The sequence below is a fragment of the Bombus affinis genome, chromosome 6 (assembly GCF_024516045.1).
Source record: "Bombus affinis isolate iyBomAffi1 chromosome 6, iyBomAffi1.2, whole genome shotgun sequence".
NCBI classification, from domain to species: Eukaryota; Metazoa; Arthropoda; class Insecta; order Hymenoptera; family Apidae; genus Bombus; species Bombus affinis.
This window is the reverse complement of record NC_066349.1, coordinates 13,042,103-13,067,450: the sequence shown is the minus strand read 5'-3', so window position 1 is coordinate 13,067,450 and position 25,348 is coordinate 13,042,103. Positions and strand designations below refer to the sequence as shown.

The 25,348-nt window shown below is 38.1% G+C and overlaps 1 protein-coding gene across 13 annotated transcripts in view; it reads left to right on the top strand.

The window, feature by feature from the left end:
- LOC126917450 (zinc finger homeobox protein 3) overlaps positions 1–25,348 on the top strand; it is a 456,710-nt gene that overhangs the window by 283,022 nt on the left and 148,340 nt on the right. The window contains exon 1 of one of the 13 annotated variants that reach the window (XM_050724304.1): positions 6,326–6,983. The exons of the other annotated variants lie outside the window; for them this stretch is intronic. The gene's annotated coding sequence lies outside the window, so the exon portion shown is untranslated. Of the gene's footprint in view, positions 1–6,325; positions 6,984–25,348 lie in introns of those variants that run through there. 13 annotated transcript variants of the gene reach the window in all.

Below are 25,348 nucleotides of genomic sequence, written 5' to 3'. Positions count from 1 at the left end.
ATTATCGCTTTTACCGTTGTTTTATAATGTTGCTATTTATCGCCGTGCTGAATATTAATCGAGTTTCTGTGTCATTCGAATATAATGATCGATTTTAAATTCTCTATCCGTGTTCCACAAATTGTTTATTCTCGCACAGTAGAGAGATATTGAATAAATGTAATTGTTCTTTAACATTAAGTATGCTAACAATTCTTCGTACCTTTTAATATTAAAGTTCTTATTTTATAACCGCACAGAATTGCAAATTTATGCGCATCTTTCCGAAAAAGAGAATTAGCTCATATTTCTCGCGAAGATAAACCATATTCAAATAATTAGCATAGCGTTTTACAGACACAGAGAGACAAATAATTCGCGGAAAAAATATCTTATGAAACTTTCTAAAAAAAAGTCTAAACTTTTTGAGATTAACGATAAAATCTACGAGATTAAAAAAATGTTGCTATTCTTCTCTTCGCGTTCTTCGGCGAAAAACTTCGTTAAAAAATTCGTGTTATTGCATCGATTTCAACGATCATAATTACCCAGTGAATCGTAGCACGGGGTAATGTTCGAAATTGCAATTTGACGATTGTTAATAACAGCTTACGCCCTGCGAAACGGACAGGCAGAGCTCGGAGAATTCAGTCGAACGGAGGAAGAAACAAGTTCCGTGTTTTAATCCTCGTGGAAAGTCGTCCTCACGCTGCGATTTGCATTTGTAAACGCGGCTTAAAACGCGAGAGCACGTTTTCCGGGTTCAACCGGTTGTGCCCTTTTGTTGTATTATTAGCTTCCTATTGTCGACTAATATCTGAACCGAAGTGCTGCACAAGTTCCTCGCGAGGATTTAATAAGTTCATGCAGGTTCGAAAGGGAAAAAAAATAATCTCCGAGCAATAAGTTAAAGAGGATGGTCATTCCGAAGAGTCGCAAAAATCATTTATTCCCACAAGCTTCTTAAGGAACGAAGAATATGTCTGGAAGTTTCTTCCACGTTGTGCTCTCCTGTGCGTGCAATTTGTATTTTGTTAATCGTCGATGTAGACGATGTCGAGCATTTTGTTTCTCTCGAGTTCAAAGTTCAGTATTTAGCATTAGAAATATCAGTGTTTCGTTCGTTTGATATTCTCCCAACATATATAATATTTTACTTGTTACTTTTTTTAAACTTTACCATTGTCTCCAGGAAGACACAGAAAAATTCTCAGCATTTTTTCGAGTAAAAAATTCACGAATAGAATTTCTTTTCTTAGTAAAAATACTAACTTTTATCGATTTATTGATGAGTCAAAAACGATGCAATCAAATGTTCTAGCGTTAATTCTGTAGGTTATTAATATGTGCTGTATCAAATGTTTCAGCAAAACATTCTTCGCTATACGTCTGAGTCGTATTGTTCGTAATCACGTTCTCCCTCCGCAGCTTTTACATATTTCGCATTCAAATTACATATTACCATAAAGCGCTATTGCGTAGGTACAGGTATTTCCAATTACGCGTATCGCCATTGCATATCGGAAAGAACTCGATAATTCTTTCACCTCCGTTTTGAATATTTAATAAAACGAAAAGATTTGTTTCTCGTAAGAAGCACGAGAGAGGAACTGCTTAAAAACGCGTTTCCTATACGCGGAAACGCGATACGCATAATCGGACAACGAGACTTGCCCCGTGGTTCCGTCATTAATGTAATTACATTTTGTCCGCCGGAATTACAGTGATCCAAGGGTGAAATAGAAGCAACGAGAACGAGGGAAGAAAATAGGAGAAGAAAAAGCGTAGCCAGGCTCCCTTTCTTTCTCTTGGCCGATCATTTTAATTGCATCTTTCGAGTGCTCCTTTAATTTTTATGGGTCGCGTTCGCCGCGCATACGGAAAATTAAAGGGACCCGTGGCTGCTCGGCTCCGATCTTAATTGGAACGATCGTCGATCGACGCGTAAGAGCTGACGAACGCCGTCACAATATTGCCGTCGGCCCTGTCGCTGTCAATTAAACCGGATCTAACGATACCCGGACGAACGTTCGCCAATTGTTAACGTCCTATACGCAACAGAAATCGATAGGGTATGATAGGGTTTATTTGAGTCAAACCGAGTAAATAATTTGCCTCAAAATTCGCCAAATTCGTTTATCAACGATTTTTAAGCGACTTATATTTGAAAACGGGCCAACTCGCTATTAGTTTCTTGATAAATAGCGAAATATATCATGTATTGACAGTTTCATCAGTTTTCTATGAGAATATAATTTGTAATTATCAAATATGAGTCGTAATCATCGTAATTCAATAGCGTGCCTATGTTACTTTATTTCTACAAGTTATTTTGTCGTTGATTATATCAGCTCGCATCCTAATATTCCCTTGCTGATTCCAATAATTCTATCTACCTAACGTTACTCGAATTATTTTCTCATCTTTCGTATTTTCTCTTCCCTTACTCCCTAAAGTACGCGATATATTCTCATTCTTTTAATCAAACTTGTTGTATACTATGAGACACCATTAGATCGTCCCGTGCAAACTTCAAGATCGCATTCTAAAATGTACAAGCTTAAACGATTCAAATAGTCCTATCTTACTGCTATATGCATCGAGTCCAGTCGACGCGTTTCGTCAATGTCTCACGTTTTATCGACAACGGAGATCGCGTTTCTCCGACGATCAAGAAAGTCCTCGAATGAGACGAGGAATTTCAAAGGAATCGGACATTGTAGTCTTTTGCGTGGAATTCGATTGGACGGAATGGCGGCCTCGAGAACCAGAGGACGGTTAGCCGGCATAACAGATTCGCATTCCTGACACTCCGCGACACATAAACTGCAATTTGCGGGGCGTTTCAGGTGCACGTCGCGTCTCTCGTTTTATTCTGCTCGCCAAAAGTCCGCCGCGTGCACGCGATCGTCGTAGATCGTCGCGTCGCGCGGCCGCGATTTACGAAGTCGAGTGGTTCGTTCTTGTCGACTGTGAAGGGATTGGCGAATTTACAGGCGCGAAACGCGCCGGAAGTGGCGTGCATAGGAAGAGGTGTTTGAAATGGCGTATATAAAGTGTCGTGTAAGTCGTTATGTCATTGCAATCAGTAAAGGAGAGTGACTCTAAATAGCGAGGAAATAAATCAAAAATATAGGATACCATCTTTCCACTTGAGGCTTTATTTTCGCGAAAATAGAACGATGTTCTTTGTTAAGCCCTTTTTGTAGAAAATACAAGAACCTATAGGTATCGTCGAATTTTGTGCGAATTTGAGCTTTTCGTTTATATTCCGTTATTGATATTGAACAAGAAATTTATGAGATAGTCTCGTACAATGAGTAATATCGTGTATTGTATTCGGATTTTGAAATTAGCATTGCTTTCAATTGAGATAGCTTTTTCGTATGTATCTTCTTTGAGAAGCGCGATTGACGATGACCATCTTTTAAAATTCCTTCTTAAATCTTCCACCTAAGAAGCTAAAAAGCTGTTTTTCAAAATTCAGGTCCAACAATCTTAACGTTACTAGGAACTGAATTACATAAATAAATTTCCCCAAACATACGAAACCTCGACCTTCCAACTATATTTCTAAAAGCGTACCGAAAGAATCGTGACCCTCAAACCGCGAACCATACGATCACCAAGCCCACTGCAGGTTCTCCGAAGCATATTTCACGCGCGAGCAGACGAATAACAGTAACGTTTAATTCCCGTTGTTCAAATTCCAAAGGCAATTACGCCGATCGTCGTGTATACGTATACTGTATACGCAGGAGCGCGGGGCAACTCGAGTCACGCGAACGTGCGGCGCTAGCTGTATCCGGCGTTGTTTAGAGACAAAAGAGGATTGAGATAGCAAATTCGATCCTACCAGAACGCGTTAATCTTTCTCCGATAATCGTCGGTCCCGATCGATTTCTATCGATTCGACGTTAAATTCAATTTTTTTCTATATGTAAACCGAACTGCCATTCGATGGCAGTTAGAAATCTCGTGTGTCGGCGCCGCTATTAATAGACGGCCGTGTGGTTGGCAATGCGGACATTAATCGACGTGTCGTTATTCGTGCATACGCGCCGTGCCTGGCATGGAAAACAATATTTCACGCTGGCGACAATAGTTGTCGCCTGGTATGTCTTTCTCTCTTCTCTTTTCCCTTTCTCTCGTCTCTGTTTCTTCTATCCTTGTCGCTCTTGGTGTTACATCGTCGTGGCTTATCAGCGTCTTTCTCGCTTCCACCCTTCTTTCTCTCCGCCTCTGTCGTCGCAGTTTCTCCGTCTCGTTTCTTCCTACAGCGGTGGTCACGGGCCTCAGGCCCCTTTGCTTTCCAGCAGGCCCCTGAAACCTCCGCTCGGTATCTCATCGTCAGTCCCGCCATGCCAGAACGGACGGACCAAGTTATACGAGCCACGTGTGCTCCTCGTCCCGGCGTGTTGCGCACGTCCACGTGTACCACCGGCTAAATTGAAGTTGGCCCGTTCGAGCGGTCGCCCGAGCTCGTCTAATAAATGTCTTGCAATCTCGGATATCCGGCAGCCGGACGCGAGCAATTTATACGGGCCTGACCACGGGCCTCCCTTGGGGAAAAATTATTTCCATGTTTCGTTAACGATGCGATTGTGTTCGGAGATACGTTGCTTTCGCCGTGAGATGATTCTCGGGAGCTGTAGCGACGCATGAGCGTAGAAAAAGTCAATGGAATATTCGAATCAGGGAGAGACTCATATTATTGTGTCTTTGAATACCAACGATTGTTTTGGTTTACAAGGTCTACAGGCAAACGAACTCGGGACAGATTGTTATTGCCGTTTCTTGTAATCTTCAACAAGAGTTACGTAAGAAGATTGACTTTTTGTGGTAACATCTGTCGATATGAACGTACTTCCTAGGAGAGTATTGTTATCCTTTCTACGATCGGCATAATAACATCGAGCGAGCGACGATTATAACTGGCATACACTATCTCTTATACTTATACTGATTTTAATACAACTGACTATTAAGAATTCATTCAGTCGTTTTTTTATAAAACAAACCTACACGTTTAATTCACCTGAGAACGATGCCGGAGAGTTTGACTTTGGATTGAATTTGGTCAAGCGAATGGGAAATTTTCTGAGTTTGTTGTATTCAGCGAGTGGAAATTGATTATTTTTCCTGCGACAAGCAGTACGTCGATTGAATAATATCGTGTACGTTATTTAATTATCCGATATAATTGAATACTAATCTTCTATGACGCCATGTTGCTGTATCTTTTAAATCTTTCTTTATTACTTCTCATTAAATCCTCTTTTTTTATCAGCAGTGCATTTAATTGCTAGGAGTTTCACGATCGTTAAATCTCTGGTTTTTAAATCAAAGCAAGAAATTGCATTTAATTAATTGTTTCCTTATAATTCCTTTCTCTATGTGTAAAGGTATCTTCAATCGTATAGAATATTAAACGTATTTTAATAAATGTATGCGGAATAAGATTTCTTTTATCATTATTCTACTGTATTGGTCGCTTGATAATTACTCCTTATTTTCTTAGCATTTATTAGGTGTATTACATATTATTATAATGTAGTTTTTACACCACAGTAATTAGATGAATCAGGTACGTGTTACGTAATTCAAGGTGACTACAAAGATTAAAAAGACCTAAGGACGCCCGTTCCAGGATTTAAGATTAAGGTCGTCGAAAGTAATTAAAATTGTTTAATGCTACATCGACTTAATCACCGCGAGAAAGTTAAGCCTATCGAACCTCCAAAATATTTTGAGCATGTGTGAGGCACAGATTAAGGTTCTGTTTAAGTCACAAACTGAATACAAAATCTTCCAACGCAATACGCCGACGGCATTCAAATTCGACTCCATTATGACCAACTTTGGGTGCCAATCACCTAGGCGCGAAGGCATTTGTGAGAAGCATCGTTCATCAAAACGGCCGTGTCCTTTTTTTTGTTCTGCAAATTTAAATTACGATTAAAACAGGAACTTGTCGCAATACGCGTTTAATTTGCTTTTTGGTAGCCAAATATTTTACACGTGTTCCCTTTTGATACAAAGGTGAAGGAAGATACACGATACTATTATATATATAACGTGAAAAATTATTACCGTCATTTGTAAAGCTTTGTTTGTCCATGTATTTTAAGTAACGTAAATCGAATTCATACACGCGTATTTATGTTACCTCAATTTACTCGCTTTCTGTTTCATATTATAGAATTCGAATAGAATGGAAGGTCGTTATTTATGTAAGTACAAAAGTATCCATCATGTGCTTAGAATATTAATATTTGAGAGAATTTTTAAGAGAAGAAGCTACTGTTAAATTTCTTTCAAATAAATTTTTCCATACACATTTCTCTCCGTTGTATCTAAACCATCGGAATGAACAATTGAAATAAATCAATTTCTCTTACGAATTGAAAAATTTGCGTATCGTCGAAAGAATTCTAGCCCCTTTAATAAATTTTAATTTCCCATGATCCCATAAATTGATACATACATAATTAATGCTATACGTACGAAAGGAAATAAATCAATGAACCAGCAAGCATCGAAAGAGCAATCTAAAACAATCTAAGAGACAGTTGCAAACGAAATTGGTCCCTAAATCAAACTAATCAAGACATCAGAGACGCGAGACATATAGCTTGATCCGCATTTGGTTGGCGAACGACGTGTCCATGGTAGAAACCTAATCGAAGTCGATCCCATTTGTTTGTCGAAGACGGTCGAAGCTTTGGGCTTCGCTGCTTTTGTCTCCTAATCCTTAATCCGCAATCAGGGACCATTGTGCGCAGGCATCGGGAGCGCAGCGCACGGATGCGCGCCGAGGGTGTGCTCGCGTACATGCGCTAAGGAGGATTATCAGAGATTAAAATCATCAGAGAGAAGGAAAAAGATGCATCAGAGGGTAGTGGTCGCCAGGGGAGAGAAAAGAACAGCCGAACGATAGGGAGCCGGTACAGAGGGCTCTTTGAAACTACGTCGATTATTGAAACTGCAATTTCTTACAGGATGTGAGTAAATGGAAGTTGATTAGAATTAATTACAATCATAGATATATAGCTATTGTAAGGAACTTGGAAATAAAGAACTTGTTATTATATTCCCATTAATCAGTCGTAATATTCTATCGTTTTTTGTAAAAAGTATAGATTAAAGTATAGATTGGATGTACGAGTGTTTTTATATGCTTAATTGTTTTGGAATTTTTTATTTATCGTATTCGATTACGTCTACATATAATGCTACATGGATTAATAGAATCCTATTAGTTAACGATGATATTGTTCTTCTTTCTGTTGAACATTAGTGTAAGGTTATTTAGACATCAAGTGTATTAATTGGTTTAGGATGTTTTAATCATCGCTATCTATAAAATATTATCTCTATATCTATACTTGTAATCTACGTATATTGGCAATAATATACGATTAATTATTTTGTTGTCAAAATGTATAGTTGTGTGATACAGTTGGCTGTAACATATTTATTAAACAGATTGAGGTATTAAATTCTAGTCTAAAGTTAGAGCATACTATAATTGGAAAATCTAACTTCAATAATCCACGTATATACTTACCCACACACGCAGCCGTCTAAACGTTCCACGTTTTCCTTGCGGTTGCTTTACCAAACAGTTCGACAAAGTCTCGCAAACTCGTTGCAATTACTTCATCAAACAATGAAACGCAATTCCCCGTTTTCCCTGCAATTATCTCGTCGAACAAAAAGGTACGGTTGCCGGTTCTATTGCTTCATCATGCAACAAGCTACAATTCCCTTATCCACGTCGTTAACTTCAAGTTCTCGCGTCTATTTTCACTTATGTACTCACGTATGTGCGTTTTCATTTCTTTCCTAACTGTTTAGAAATACTTCTATATAGCTTTTTTCGCTGCGTTAACTTCAGAATACGTCTGTCCTTCTATAAATCATGTCTTTGCTATATTATTCAATTTCACTTTTGTACGTTCAATCAACGATTTTATTCCATTTCCCCTGTTAAGATCGGAACGTAACAATCTTGTAACATTTTTCTGTACTTTAGAAACAATTATCCATCTTTAAACCCGAGGAAATGTATTTTTATTCTTATTACTTTTCCCGATTTACAGAAACGTTAAACGATACGTTGACATTTTGTATTAAATAACGAATGGTCTTTCTTTTTTTAAAAAAAATACATCCCTGGTTATACTATAACACAAAGTTGTTATTCTATGTCAATAATACAAATATAAAAATAATGTTAAGTTATGCATTAAACTATGAGCAAATTCCCCTTAAAAAATGCATGCAAATCTGGCACGCGTTGAAAGAATAAATCGCTATTCTTGTTATAAATGTATAATCAATAGAAAAAAAAAAATAATAATAATCTACTTCTATTATAGCAACCTGATTCTATCGATCAAAATTATTATAAAAATTGCTACATTGTTTCTATCTCGTCACCGATACACCTGTTTATCACTTTGTTGCATTATCTTCTGTAAATAATTATTTATCCATCACTGGTCGTGGCCAAAGACGAGACAACTCACAAAGGCACTGACGAGGCTGAGTATCGAGACTAGAGGGGAGGAGGATATTCAAATAAGTTGATTCGTTAGTCCGACGGATTAATTTGCTACGACGGTATCGGATGTGCCCGTGCATTCATTAGGCGGACTGTCGCTACTCTTCTTCTTGGTAGCTCTTAGGGGACCGCTTGCACTTTTACAGGTGTCCTGACGAGTTTCGTGGTTCTGCTGTGTGGATCTCGATGACTAGACTATAATTCCACGGATTCGTTTTGTTCAAAGCATCGAGGTGTTATTCCAACCGTCTGCAGACTGATTTTTGTCACAGATAAAAAGGGAAGTATTCTGCGAAAAGAAGGCTCTTTATATGTATATAATGTACGCTTCTTAAGAATTATTCATCTATTTTCAACGTTGCAGGAGAAAGATTAGTAAAGTTGTGTACATTAGAAGTTTTGGCGAAATTTATTTCAACAGTTACGCGACAATGTATCTTTCGATACAATTTTACACACGAAGATTCACTATCGCATTTTATCATTGATCGATTACCATGTTACGTGATCAATAATAACAACTAAAACTTCATCAACATCTCAAACATTTAGTCAATGTTTAACGTTCTATCCCACTAACCGAGTAAAACTACATTTCACTGTCCAATTTACTTCTCCATGAAAAATATCCTAAATCGATATTCAAATCGATTCCTTCACGTTGTAACGCAATAACAATCTTTGATTTCATCTAAATCCCCCATCTAGAATAAAGCCACAGGCTATCACAGAGGAGAACAGCAAGTCTGCTTTCATGAATTAATTTTCGTCTCAGAGCCATCTTGTCTAGCGTCTCGACCCTTTTTCACCGATGAAACAAAAAAAAAAAAAAAAAAGAAAAGGCAAGGAAGCTGAAGAGAAAAAAAAAGAAAAAACAAGGAAGTAAGGTCGAATCGGTGCTTCGGCTCTCCCTTATCTGTATCTATAACATTTACGGCTTTGTTATTGGCGCGGGGATAAAAATGCTTGAAACGAACATCGCGGGTCGTGGCCCCGGCGTGTTGGTTCGTAACAGGGTGAGAGATCAGATCGTGGATAAGATGTGTCCGGCCAGTAGATAGCCATTGGGGCCCCTTCCATGTCACAACTGGTCTGGCACGTTTTGCATTGCGCTCGTTCTGCCAACCCCTCCAGCGATCGAAGTCCCGTGATTTTTCCCTTCTGCTAGGATTCACGATGCTCGCTCGATCCATCGCCGTAATCGTCCAACGTTCGCCCTTTTCGCTCGTCGATCGATCCATCGAGTTTCTTTAACGAATCACGTGAACCTAGAATATTTTTCGACAACCTGTTAGAAAGGGTGTGAGAATATAGTTGGAGTGTTTTTGAGGTGATCGATGTTTGCGGATTTTAACGTTGTTAGATGAACAGGTTAATTTTTAATTTCCGACGAGTGTTCTCGGGGCAGAGTAACGTGACTTTTCTCTTTTTCGATAGCCATGGAAAATTAATTTTTAGAAATCGTGTTTCTGGGTGAATGGAATTGATTTAGAAAGGAGATCGAGCAGAGTGTAAATATTTATGATCTACTTACTTTTACGTGTTTGGATTGTAAAACGAAAGAGAATTCGTTGCTAGTTCTTTGAAGTGTCTATACGATATGTAGATTCTACGAAGAAGTGCGAAATTTCAAAGCAAATATTGCAAAAGCATTAAAACAGAGAAAGAATAATTCCGTGCTTTTATGAATGACAGGTATCGTCGTATTTCTTTTTTAATTAAAGCAATTAGTTTTCAATTCATTCAACTATTCAAATATTCTTCGTCGATGTCAACAGCTTCTCGTTATCTTTTATGCATATTCATCTAATAATTATTACTGATCCTTGATTTGGTATGGTTAATGCAGTAAGATGTATAAATATATCTGTTACTACAATATATTGACATCAGTGTGATATACGTACAGTCACAATCGTCTTCTTTACATCTACTTTAAATGTCGACTGCATAAATATGCTAAAGGGCGCAGTGGTATCTCAATCTATAGCAGGCTGCATACAATTACAGGAATAGATTTCTTTCCTACGCGCGATATTATATTTCTAATAAGTTCGTTTATACATCCCTTTTATCATATTTTAAACATCCGACCAATGGGAACAAAATGTTGGAACTTTTGGCGACAACCTTGTCCGAAGACAGCGACCTCCTGTGCTGTGACTTAATGACGTAGCATGAATTCGGTGTGGGCGCTGCTTGCTCCCGCTCTTTCTCTCTTTTCTTACCTTTCTGTTCCCGTCTCTCTTTCTCCGTCGTTCTCCCGCCACACCTCGCATATTTGGCGCGTGATGTCGCGACCAGATTGGTTCGACATGCTGTACGAATGTAAAGGTCGAAGCCGTGAAGGAACTGCCGCGCGCCGCGGAGGACGTCGCGGCAGATTCTTCAGCTGACGGCGAGAAGAGTCTAGCCGAAGCGGATGTAGGATAGCGCTTCCTCGTTTTCGCATCGTGACAAAAGAGGAACGATCGATATAGATTCGTTGCGGTGGAAATAATTAACAGCCCGTGGATATTCAGATATTTGTGAGAAGTTTGAATGTGTAGAAATATACAGAGAATACGGTCAATACGTGAAAGTATACAAAATGTCCAAAGTGAAATATGTATTATAATATTCGAGGGGTGAAAGAAATTTGTACTTGTGTCGGATTAGGTCTATTTCTTTGGTACGAATTCGTATAAATATCTGTGATCTAATAATGTACATGCATTGATTTATTATTATCGAATATGTGTATTTTTAGACAGTAGACAGGATCAATACGAAACATCGATCAATAATTTCATTTTGATATTAGGTTTTAAAATAGTATTTCACGGAATATCCGTTTTATTTATTTATTTGATGATCACTACGTTTAAATTCCATTTAATTTAAGAAACAGCGATGGAAAATTAACAACGAAGGAAATATTATTTATTTAACACAGGAAAGTTTTCGTTGAACTAACGTAGCACGAGGTTTCGAGATCGATAAAATAATTCCACTTGCTTTGCACATTGTAAATTTGTTACGTTTATACGGAACAGAGTTATAGTCGTTTCGCGCAACGTTGGAATTAAAAGAGCCGACTGTGAAAGAAATGGTAGCGTGGAGCACGAGAAAGTTAATGAAAGAAGAAATGTATGATTACGCGTTGCTAGAGCGTTGTTCGCCATCGTTTCGATCGGCTTGGTTAATTCGAGGGAAACGTTTTTCGTATAATTCTTAAAACGTCTGTTATTATTCGCTATCATCGCAATTATTTACTGTGATATATCATTTCACCGTTACATATATCTGATATTTATCTATTATTATTAATTATCGTTTAAATTAATCGAATTCTTTAGTAGACGAGATAATCGAACTGTATTAAGTGGAAATGGAGGTCTAATTCGTTTTACGTAAGAATAGAGTGATATTAATGGAAGCTTTTTTTATTGATCGAAACAAATCGAACGGCTTCGTAGCATTAATTATTTCGCTTTATCGACAAAGCCTTTGGCGTTACTGTCGCTCGGACAAATCCAATGACATATCTTATGTCACAACTCGATTTCCCGACGTAAACTTTCATTTAAATTTCTCTATGAACTTGCCTCGAGACGCTGGTTTACAAGTCGCATTTTAATCGATACGCGACTGGCTTAATTTCATTGCACGACCGTGGCTCGTTATTAAAATTCAGACGGCTTTGTAATCCTCTCTTTGCCTTTCAGTCGATTGTATTGAAGTTCGGTCATTTCTATTGCATAATCTTTTATAACATCACGCGATATTCATAAAAATTGAAGTTTCTTTCATCTACTTGCTACCTACATCGTATTATTGTTTTATACTTATTATTAGTTTTTCATTTTTCAATAAAATTCAATTGTAATTCTGTCTAAAATAAAGGGAGTTAAGTATATAATAAGTATATAATTAAGTTTATTAAACGTATAATAAGTTGTGTATATTTTAATTATTTATTGTTTAATAAATTTGTCAATCCAAAGTAATCGATATGTCTTGTTTTTAACGATTTATCAACCTACGATTTGTGGTGGCTGTGTAGAACAAACTCAACTGCTTACTTATTGAAGTGATACAACAAATTTAGGAATTAAAATATTCTGCCATTTGAGCAATAGATTCCTGATATCACAGGACGTATGTCAAAGGATTCTAATAAAAGAATATTCGTTCTACAAAAGTGTCCGCACTCATAGTCACAGGAATATTTCCATCGCAATTGAAAACGTTGTTCAACGTACATAATTAAATCAAGTCGCTACAACATGATTTACAAGGCTTCGCTCGCTGTTCAGCCACTCGATGATAACTGTTTATCTCCTTTTTATCCGATGTTTCTTCATAACCACACGTCAGACGTCAGCTCTCGTTCGTTCATTCACTTATCCTTGTGAGCCTAATTTAACATCTCTACCTTATTACCTTCCATTATCTCCTCAGAAGACAAACACACGATTTCAATGTTCAATTTTAATACTCCATGAAGTAACAGAATATTAAAAAACATTTCTGCGCCGTCACTGTTAATTAAACACGATCTACGTATTCGCCACATTTGGCTGACAATTTATCGTAACAGCTTGCTGTACCAACAGGAACAGCCTTAACCGTTGCTATCATTGTCTCTGGCCAGCGTCGAGATTTCTACGGTCGATCGATCGAAAACGAGCGGTTCTCATCGGTCTTTCTCTTTTCTGCTGACTTCTTTTGCACCGGCGATGAATCCAGTGGAAGTGACGCCCAGCGAGTTCAATCGACAGCCTTGAGGTGTCTGTCGGTGATTTAAAACACTAGGAGCCTGCAACGTGTCGCCGATCGAACATGTACGCTTCCACAAAGGTCCATATCGCGTATATATACGACCGGTTTCCAGCGACTTTTTGCGTGGCGCCCGCGCTTCAAAACCCGCCAATCGCGTCCCTCCGTGTACAAGATCGGTGAGTGATGGTGGAACGGTCGATCTTCTGCCCGGTGTCGACGTTTGCATGAATCACTGGCCGATTTTCATCACGATCGGTCTTTACGGGATCGAGGTCGTCGATCGGTCCACGATTATTTATTGGAAACGTCGCGGCAAGACAGGAAAACCGGTTAAACGATTGTTTAATTAAATATGTGCTCGTCGTCGAATGGGCGTTACACTGCTATTGTCGCAATTCGACGTTTCTTTCTGCTTTTTTTTTCTTTTCCTCTTTATCTTTTTCTATATTTTTCCACTTATGGACGAACATCGTGATACAGCGACATTTACGGAGGCTGAGAACCGTACCGCTTTCCTGGATTAAAATCTACCATTTCGGAGAGAGAACGTCTCCAAAGTTTTATTATTTTCACTGACTTTGTCCATTCCGTTCTATTTGGAATATCGTATCATTACGTATTGTATCGATATCTTTGTACAATATGAATTCATTCGGAGGAAAAAAATACGTGAAACTTGCAACATTTGGAAGCTGTTTCCTGACGTACCGATTGCGACTTTATTAGAAATTCCTCTAATTGGAAACCGTGGCTCATTTACGCGCACGACATTACGTGAATTGCCGGATTTTTTTTTTTGCCAGCGAACGCGAGGTCATTTGCGATTTCATGCGTAACGTTCGATCGCCGATACGACCCACTCGGCTAGATCCGCGACACGTCCAACCGCACTGAAATATCGATACCGATCGCGTTTCGGACGGATTTAAAGCATGTCGTTTACGTTGTACGTCTCGCCGTGAAATATTGTTATCCTAATCACTCGCGGATGTCGGCGAACGGGTGCAAAATGTAAATTATCGGACGAAGTCGAAGTACGTTTAAGTGGACGATCTAACTGTCCACGGTGATTCTTAGAGAGAGTCACACCGATTCTATGCGTATACCTATCTTGTATAAATCTTGTATAATCTCTCTAACTCACTGCAATCGTGTCATTACCATTAAACGAACGAAGAATAAGACTTATTTTTTTTCATAGATCAACCGAGAAGAATGCTAATCATCTAGCCTCGACTAATTCAATGGTAACTAGAAAATGTTGCATGTAGTTCTGTTCGCCTTGTTTCTAGTTATTTCTGAACAGTTTAAAACGACTAAACGAATTCCAATATGTACGATACAAGAGGTTCTTCTTACAGATTTCTAAAAATATTTTTTACTTATTTGCCTTTTCGTTGTTCTTGCATTCCCAATAATAATGTAAAGCGCTCATATGTGCGATAGTTTCTAGAACAGTCTGATATTACAGTTCCTACCTTAATTATAGTAGCTGACAGAAGAAAGTTTAAAATTGGCACTTTTACGATATTAGTATTTATAACTTTTGTACTATAGACATTTTTACCACGTTGGCAACAGTCATCTATTCAAACATATAGCACAGTATGTACCATGTCTATTCATTGCCGTCAATGATAGTTTGTCAAAAATAGTTTCATTTTATAACATTATGTATTTTTCTTTTTTATAACTTTTACCTCTTAAAATTCCTTTTGCACGGTACTATATAATTAAATCAACGATGTAACGTTGTCACCGGTTTGTCGTCAAAATTGATCATCGTGTTCGTTTCTCGGTTACGTTCGACTTCCATCAGAGGTTTGCTACAAAGTGAAAAGAGGAAGAGATCGAGTTTGACTGATTCAGGGAACAAGGAATTTAGAATGCGGCTTTAACTGAGCATACACGCTTACGTGGTGCACGCTGAAAACACAGAACCAGTTCTGAGCTACCTTATGCATGAAATCGATCAATCGTAGCGGCGAAACGAGATCGGTCTTTTAGCTCGTTCTACCGTTCGGGGTTCACATGAATCATTAGCTGACTTTTGTCGTGGTCGGTGTCACGTTCTTAATATACAGCCCTTTCGTTCTTAATCGCCACAAGAATTTCCTCGGTACTTTTGCTCCTCTTAATTACCAGATCGCATATATGTTTGTTCTTGCCTTATTCCATTTTTTTTTCTTTTTTTTTTTAGTCTTTTCTTCATATCCTGCTCTTATTTTCATTTATTTCGAATTACCACGATGGTTGTTTTCATTACTTCTTATCAGCGTGAACGCCAGTTTAATTATTTTATGTCACGGTAATTGGCATTTAACATATTTCAGATGTCTGTGATCGCCATTTTATTCGTCTCGAATACCATCGGCCGTCATTTTAGTCAGTTTCGTTTCAATGTAACCACCGTTCTATTTGTTTTTCACTCGCCGCGATTGACATTTAAGTTATTTTTGATATCTACGATCGCTATTTTATTGATTTCGATTTATACCGCTGATTTAAATCATATACATACATCGATATAATAAAGTGTCTTATACGTCGGTTTCTTGACACAAGGGTTGTTTATTTTGTGAGATGTTGACGGGCGTTGAAGTTTTCATAGAAAGTTTAAATTTATAATCGTAACATAGTCTTCTTTTTCTTTTGCAACGGTAGTTAATCATTATCGTATGAAGAAATCGAAACTGATATGTCTTCTAAGAAGAGGCAAAGATATTTCTTGTTTAAATACCGTAAAGCCGATTTTATTACTCCATATCTGTATTACAACATGTGAGAAAGATTTACAACTCTGAATCGAGTGAAATAATTATCGTAATAACATTAGATATCCATAATACAAGGAATTTCAAAGTATTATTTTACTTAATTAATTACTTTCTAAACATAAAGTAATTTAATTTTGGACCTGCGAATGCCTGTTATCTAATAGTATTTAATAATCAGCTTAACGACAAATTATAATCCTTCGTATTTAATCGTATCCAGCAGCAAATTGTCCAGTTCGCGCAAATTGGTCAATCAGAAATTTATAACACTGTGGCCTCTTTCACAAAGAGTTATGGTCGAATTATACAGAACGCGATTTTCCTACCGTTATTCCTTAGAAAGTAGGAACACAGCATGAACTTTCTTTCTGATACCATTCCGATGTTTGGATACGTTTAACGTGTCATATACAAGTTAATTCAGAAACTTCTTTATAAACGTAGATTTGTTAACTAGATCGAGGACAATTGGCTGTGTTAGGCTAAAGACAATCGAAAAGATAAAAGTACGTTCACCTATTACTTACTAGACACGTTGAGATTAATTACATTTCGTTGCTCACCAACGATGCTAACCTTTCCTGATTTTCCTGAACTGCTGCGTAAAGGAGCATATAAAACGAAGAATGCTTTCGTACTTTCTCTTCCAAGAACAATAGTTTCCGACTTCCTTAATTTTTCTAGAAAATTAGCCATACCTTTTCACAAATGGAGCTTCAAATGGAGAAATGGTATAAGCTTGACTAATGCAAAGGGATTGTTGCAATTACATTGGAAGCAGAATTTTTCTTTGCCCGATACTTGTTTCAGTATTATCTCGAATTCATAGAACCCTCGGCATGCTAAAAACCGATACATACTTTCATTCGCAGAAGGTAATTCCTAGATCCACCTACGTATCCTCTAAGGATATCAAAAGGAACGAAAAGAAATTTTAAAATTTTGTAAAGAGAACTAAACGGAATAACAACTAATAATTACATATGAAAAACTTATCATCGCTAGTCTACCGATTTGTATATATACATATATATTTTTAATAAATCAGTGATTTACCCAAGACCATCTGCAACGAATCTTTTCTCGAAGCAAACACCTAGTAAGTATAACATCGTGCAAAGAGTCCATCGCGTCAGAGGGTGGAAATCTTTCCCTTTCGAGCGGAAATCATCGTAGACACGCCACCGTGTTACGCGTAGACGCAGAAACCGATTATTACACCACTCCACGGGATTTCTGGGTTTGTTCATTTTTAAAGGCCGTCCGTCAAGCGTACGGTGTCGAACGTTATGAGCTGGCTAGTGTTCGCGTGACAGCTAAAGTATCATTCCCGTTTAATCATCCAGCGGAGGAACGAATCGAACCGAGGAATCCTGATAAAAGTGGCACGCGCGTTTTTGATGCAACCAGTCAACGAGCGCGCGTAATCGCCGCCACTGATGGGGATTCCCGCGCGATATTTTATTAACGCGACCTTCGGCCGTTTGCACGGCGAGCATCTAGCGTAAGAGGAGAGTATCAAAATTATGAAACTTTCACCCCTTGATTCCTGTCCTAATGGCGAGAAGAAAGGTTCTGATTATATAGTTACGAATGTTCTACCGTGTCAAGTCAAAACGGCGTATCTTTAACTTTCGCTTAAATCAAGTCACTGCTGCCAGGTAGTACAGAAATAATTTGCCTATATGTATATTATATAAGAAAGTCGTATCCGTATTGAAATCGAAGATATAACAGTTAATATTTCAGATCTACGTTAAATCGATGTCTTTTTGTTAAACATTAAACGTCATTTTTCTCAAAACCACCACTCGACCGGATGGACCTATTTCAATTAACACGGCAGTATTCAATTACTGACGAGGAAAACGTGGTAATTATGCGAATTATGCAATTACGTAGGTATACATATTCCATTGTGGAAGCAAAAGGGAAAATTCTGATTTTGCACTCTCGATTCATGGAAATATTAAGCACTTGCGTGATGATTATTATAGGTATGATTTTAATGTACGACGTATCATGCAAGTGTCTAACAGCTATCTTCGTGTATAAAGGGTGCGAGGTTAAAATTTTCTTCTCTTACTTCTACGATATAATTACACATAATTAACTGATACGAGGTGATTATTGTTTGATTTTAGCGTTCGGTATTTATCTTGTTAATTTCTTTCTTATTACTGGATACGAGTAATGTACCGTGGTAATTATGCAGATATGTGTATATAATGGCTACAAGTATTAGGAATTGAATGCTTTTATTTTTTAGTTATTTTATTTTAAATAAGGTAGAATTTCATCGAATTGTACAATAGGTTTTAACGAACAGATGTACCAATATTTATCGCTGTCAATGTAAATAAGATACGAGAAGCATGAATAAAAGTTGCAGAGATTAGAATATTTTATCTTTTTTCAAATACGAATTAATTACGAATTACTGCGACGTAAGATATGAGAGATAGATAGAAAAGACGCAGTAATTATATTTGCGCACGTTAGAAACGATTTAAATTATTATACGATACGTGAAATCTAAAGAACGGAAACAAAATATTCAGACATTATATCTTGTTTTGCATCAATATGAAAAGAAATCACGTATGATTGACGTAAATAATTGACCGATTTCCGTAATTATTTAACAAGATTCCATGCTATGTCTTTATGTCTCGATAAAACTAGATTTATGCTAATATTTAGAATATCTTACATCTGTTACTTATGTTATAATGCTCTGTGGACTAAGATGAATTTATCCTTCGAGTTTCTCTCGTTCCTTGATATTTTTTCGATAGTTCAAAGTTCTTCCTCATTACCTTCTTTATCGGTTAATTGTCGATGGTCGTCTTAAGAACTATCATTAAGAAACGGTTGAATTATCCGCTTGAGTTTCGCTTTTGAGAGTTCTGCTTTTCAATGCCTGGTTGTTACTTACAGGATTGCTGGATTTCCACGTTAAATTTGTCTCGTTACCTTGCTACATTCTACTTCGTTTCCTCAATATCCTTTCTGTCCTTGGAAATGTTTCATTCTTTTGGATATTAGCTCGAACAAACGAAACAAATCCATTTCCTACATTGGGAAAACTGTCCTAAGAGAATAACGTTAATAACAAGAGAATTCGATCGATTAAAGAGTAGTTTCTTTCGTTAGACAAAATTCATTTATCTTTCATCTTTTCCAAATATTTCATTTTTAAAAGAGAAGATGTTGTTAAAGTCGTGATATAACGAATAATCAACATCAAGAAATGCTTTTGTGAATCTTTAACAGTGAAAGTTAGTTTGAAATACTCGAATATTTCTTCAGAAGGAAAAAAAAAAAAAAAGAAAAGGAAATCCTCAAAATAGCGGTTCATCTTGGATCCCTCTGTCTATTCGACACTCTAAATTTTCCAGGTTTAACTAGAAATCTGGCGACCCAAGAGAGAAACACGATGTTTTTTGTTAGATTACAAAACCTGCCCAGGTGTGTCCTAGCTTTACCTATTCCAACAAGAGGAAAATCACAAAGATCGTTGAGGAAATTAGCCAAGACGATTCTCACGTATAACAGACTTTTACTTCCTGTGAATTATCGTTACTGGATTCGGCCACCAGTTGCGTTTTATAACTTCGGCCCTTCAGTTTCATCAATTTCGATTCAATATCTTTGTGCAAAGATTGTTGAGAATCGAAATATTCGATGAAAGATTTCCTCTTGAATACATATACTGACTCGTTATTAAAAATGTTATAATGTTAAATGTTTATGCGTTATAAAATCAATAAAAATAGAAATCTGCGTCTTCCGCCTTTATCTTTCATACAAAAGATAATATTTAACACAATGCGAGATTCAGTGAAAATTCACATTATTTGATACATTATGATCGTTCATGACATTTATACATTTAATAATAATATGAAAACCAAAGTAAAATTGACGAAAGACATTATCGATCCAACCCATTTTGCATTCAAAAAAGAATCTACCGTACTGCACTATAGTAACAAAAACACATCAAGAGTTGAAAGAGCAAAGAACAGAGAAAGAAACCAGGAAATGGACGAAAGCCATGGAATCAGGGAAACAGTTCCAGGAACGGTAGCAAGAGTTATAGAAAAATCTGGAAACTCGTGTTCGTTGGCACAATGGGATCTTCTTTGGACAATCCCCGAGCGGATACATCCCGTGGTTCGTTTCCGAACAATACGAAAAAATCAGGCTCGATCGATTCCTTCCAGGAAACGGGTGGGATTCATCATTACGCTATTGAAAAGAATGGTACACGTCGCGATCCACGTGTCTCAGTTTAGAACCACGGGGGACCAGCCACAATGAGAGTTTGGAACATGGTCATAGGACGAAACGCACGAATATTGCTTTTAGAGTATTTAGTGAACGAGACAACAATGACCGCGACCAGTCATCGGCATAGTCTCTTCACGAACGACCGACAGCACCTGGCAGAATGGCCTGCACACCTCGATCGCGCTATCGAAAAAGCCGGAGCACCTGCACATTCCGGAAAACTTCTCCAAACTGAGAGAACGTAAGACCGTTCGACGGAAAATAGTAAAGCCAAAGGTGGCGTTGATTTTGAACGAACGAGGATTTAGAAAAGAAAACGTTGCACGATGGAATTTTTGTGCCTTCGAGAGTGTATAAGAATTTTAGTTGAAAGGTGAGAGAGAAGAAGTTAGAGCGAAGATTTAGGGATAAGTAGAGGGTGAGTAGCTGGTGAATTTTTATGCAGATTTGTATTTTTGTGAATACGATTGAAGAAATGGGATAGAGATTTGTCTTGACCCTTAAGCTTTTATGCAGTTATAGAAGAGAGTCGTCTTTAGAAGAATTCTTGTAGTTCAAATTCTTGCTGCATTTAAAGAATGAGACTAGAAATTCGAAAGGCGTGGTTGTATGTTTGGGGAATGTGTTCCGGCACCTTCGATACGGTTGCAGAGATTGATTCGATTTGGAAATAGCGATAGTCATTTTCCTAATTCGTAGCCCGACCACGGAGTTTCTTACATTTTGAAATACAGCGGTAGGCCACGAATAGTAGTGAAAGCAGAGAAAAGCTACTACCTCTGCTATTAAAATCAGATGTGTTTCAAAGATTTCTTATAAGACACAACCGCAGCAGTTGCGTTAATTTTTACAATTCAGCGATCCGCGATCGAGGTGGAGCACCACGATTGTGTTACGAAACTAATAGAATATCAGCGATACTGCATTTCGAATACGTAAAATACGTACTAAAATATCGAAAACTCTCTAGAAATACCTAATATTTAATACGAGATTAATAGTTTCGTCACAGTTTCGCAAATTTTTATCTCAAATACAAAGAAGCCATTCATCTCCTAAATCCATTAAGAATTCATACCACTCCTCTGCTCACCCTTTCACTCTCCTCTTCATTAACGCCTTAAAGAAAGCTTCATAAACCACGTTTCTACGAAGGTTCGAAACATGGCGTAGGACTACAGATGCGAAGCAATGTTCTGTCGCCGAAGAAGGCCCAAGTCCACCACCTACGCGGCCGCAGTGGCGCACCTTGACGTTACGAATTTGCAAGTTGGCGTGGGTGGTTGCAGGGCGCTCCATATCGCCTTCGGTTTCTTCGTGTCGTGCTCCAGATGACCGTGTCCCCCAGTGGAACCTCCCACGCGACCTTCGAGCTCCTCTGTCATTCTCTCTCTCTCACTCTCTATCTTTATCTTTCTTCACTCTTTATCTTTCTTCTCGTTCTTCTCCTCCCGTGTCTCACCTTCTCGTCTTGTTCGGCTCTCCCGATGTCTGCATAATGCTCGAACAGACGGCGAAGATCCATCGAGATAAAGACCGGGCAATTAATCCTACGAATTAATTAATCGGATCACGGCCACGATAGGTATCTTCGCGGTCGAACGAGGAAGTTCGGTCGGGCGTAGGCGACCCTAACCGAGCGATCCCACGTTCCGATAAGGGCGCTTCTCTCTCGTAGTTGCAACCCCACGGAATACAGGAAACCAGAACATTCCTCACGTCCCACCTTCGAAATAGGATTATCTTCGTCCATTCATCCTTTCGAGAGAGAGAACCGAAACTCTGTACACTGTGGAACTGCCGTCCTGGATTTTCACACCACCAAGGATCTTTGACAACAATCTCCCGTTGTTTCTACGAGCTTTCGCTCGTTTAGGTATAAAGAGCTTTCTTTTTCTGCCGAAGGTTCATTTTAATAGGTGAAAGTTTAGGACGACCGTAACTAATTTGTACAGCTTTGTTTTTACAAGCTTTAGAGCTTCACACGTACAAGTTTGATTTTTTCAATAGATTCTTTCGTTAGTCGGATTTATGAGCGGTCGATTGTAAAGTTTCGGTGTATTCGTTTGTAAGGAGTCATAAAATTGCACCGAAAGCGTTTAACATTGAAAAATGTGTTTATTGTAGTATTTAGTTGAACCAAATCCCGGCTTGGGTTTTGCCCTTGGAACTTTTTATTAATTCTCTAATTCCTTTACATACCATGTAAAGTTGACATTGCGTTTAATCGACAAATCTTTATCTAGTTATCATTGTCAGTCAGATTTCGCGTCAACTTCTCCAATTCTTACCATAATAACCTGCATCGTCGAAAAGAGAAAATCAATTTGCCAAAATTAACGAATAAAAAATTAATCCTATAAGAACTCTACAACATCGTACTAATATTTTTCGGTGAAAATTAAGCTGATATCGCAACTGGACACCCGTTATCGAGTACACAGTGAAGCGATGTACCCACCGTTCATAGATACGTGTCGGATAGGGCGGATATTCAATTATTCATATACCATTAGCTGGCGTGCATGTACCGGGTGTACCGTCCACGTAGAGATTCACGCTGGGCAACCTGTTTTGTAAGAACAGCCGCAATTTTCCTTGGGAACAACGTGTCATTATTTGAGGAGCACATATGGGAGATGGTAAGGGCAAAGCAAGAGAAAGATAGACGGTGCAATGACTGCACAATGCGATCGTTGATAACAGATATAGATAATGCGTTTTTTAGCGTCGACGATTGGTTTGTATAATGAGTCATGCTTCCAATGACTGATTGGTAAGACCGTGTCAGAACCGATCTTTATTCTTGTTCGTTTTATGCAAAACGAACGCTTTGGATTGATGGTCGAGATCTAAGAAGGTGAAATTCACAGATACATATGAAACATTAGACAATTAATACGCATTTAGTTGAAAATTGCGAAGCTTCCTGAGTTGAGATTTTCAAAGAAGATTATCAGAAATTTCATAAAAATAAGACACAATAACAACTGTCTATAAAACAAAACAGTAGAACAGACAGTCGAATCTCTCGATCGAGCAATCCACCAATCTTTTACAGAGGAATCTACGTCTATTTTTACAGAGGAATAAAATTCTCTCACAGTGCGATTATAATATACCAACGATTAACATCTTAACATATTAACATCTATATAATATTAATATAACATATTAACATCTAATAAACTCAATGGAATCCCGATAAATTCCCATCCAACTGACCGCGATCCGTTGATAAATTCAGTCTTCAAAATTCACGTCCATCTCACGTTCTTAAAAACAACGCATGCTTCTCAATTACGGCGACCAAAAAAACCTTTCCATAAAGGAAACCTTCGCGATCGATACAATTTTTCTTTACGTTCAGCAGGTCTCGATCGAGCGATTCCCCGATCGTTCGTCGAATTCCCATCGAATTCTTCGAAGCGTATGCTCGAAAAAGGAACAGCGTCGCCGTCCTGTCCGGCTAGAATCTGTCCGTCAGTCAAACACATGCCGGTCGGCCGTGACACGTTCGCGAACGCCGTGCAATTTAGCGTCGATATACACCGCGTAAGCGTCCCGTCACTCCACGCTTACACATACTCCATGTATACACATATAGTCGAGACCCTCGCGCGTCTCGCATGTCGGGGGATGATAATCCTCGTGGGGAACCGTTCCCTAATTTAGTCCCAACGACAACGTAACTGTTTAGATGCGAACCGCGTAACAATTGCAGGATATGCATATATTGTCGTTTTCGCCCGTGACATCCTACGATATGATACGTACAATTACGTTACCACGATGCAGATGTACAAATCATTGATGATTGCGGAGGAACCGGGAGCCCGGTGACGTCTTCCACGAATAAATAGAATGGAATATACCGTATTACATTGTTATTTTTCAAAGCCAGATCTTTAATATAGAATCGGATTTTCTGGAGATAGGGCACGAGAGATAGTTGACTTCTTAATCAAATTTATTTGGTCTTGTTCATTTAAATTGTATCGCTGGTTTCATGAGTTTGGCGATAAGGAAATTTAGAGAAAAATTCCAAGCACATCTTTTCCAATATTTTGTAATTTGGCTTTAGCAGATAGTTTAATTTTCTTATATTAAAATTCTAATTCTGATGGGATTCCGATTTCGATAGTGCGTCGATTTGACGCGTTCAATGAAAAATGAGAACTGCTTCAATTATTTCAGAGGATCTAGTATTATGTTCGAGCGAACCGATCCCACTTCTTAATCGCGTCAGAACTCATTAGAATGGATTTAAAAGGCGCGTACGGGGGGAAGGAAGAGCGGTTTCATAATGGGCGGTAATTGAAAGTCGAGATTCCATGGAAAAGATTTCGAGTGCACGTGGCAATTATTCGAAGGACGTCTAACAATTAGTTATAACTCCGGCAGAGGCAACGTGCCCGCATTCGCAGATGGGGGCGATGTAAAAGAGACGCAACGTCTGATAATCATTCTCGCGTTCGCTGCATAAAAGGTCTTCGGTTCGTTTATTTGCCGAAGCCATGCTGGTTATGTAAAATCCAATCGAGGGACGAGCCTATCATTTCTCAAGATTCGCGGATTACTAAAACCGACTACACGTCCGAATTCTTTTCTTCCCGATCGCCTCAATTGATAATTAATTGCCTCGCGTTTCATATTAACGTCGTAGTATGAATTTCTGAAAGTTTATTTAATTTCATTAGGAAGATTAATTTGTAAATATTCTATTATCATTTTTGAAATCTAGGAATTGAGATTCGCCTGAACCTTGAGAAATTGTTTCATTTGACAAATGTGATATCGTCTTGAATTGCTTATTAGTCTATTAATTAATAGAGATGAATTTATTCGTTATCCATGTAACTAACATTTTAGACTCGACAATCAGTGGGACATTTTACCATATAACGGATTTTTATATTTATCATATCAATTCTATCTTTAACAGCCATTGATATAAACAATG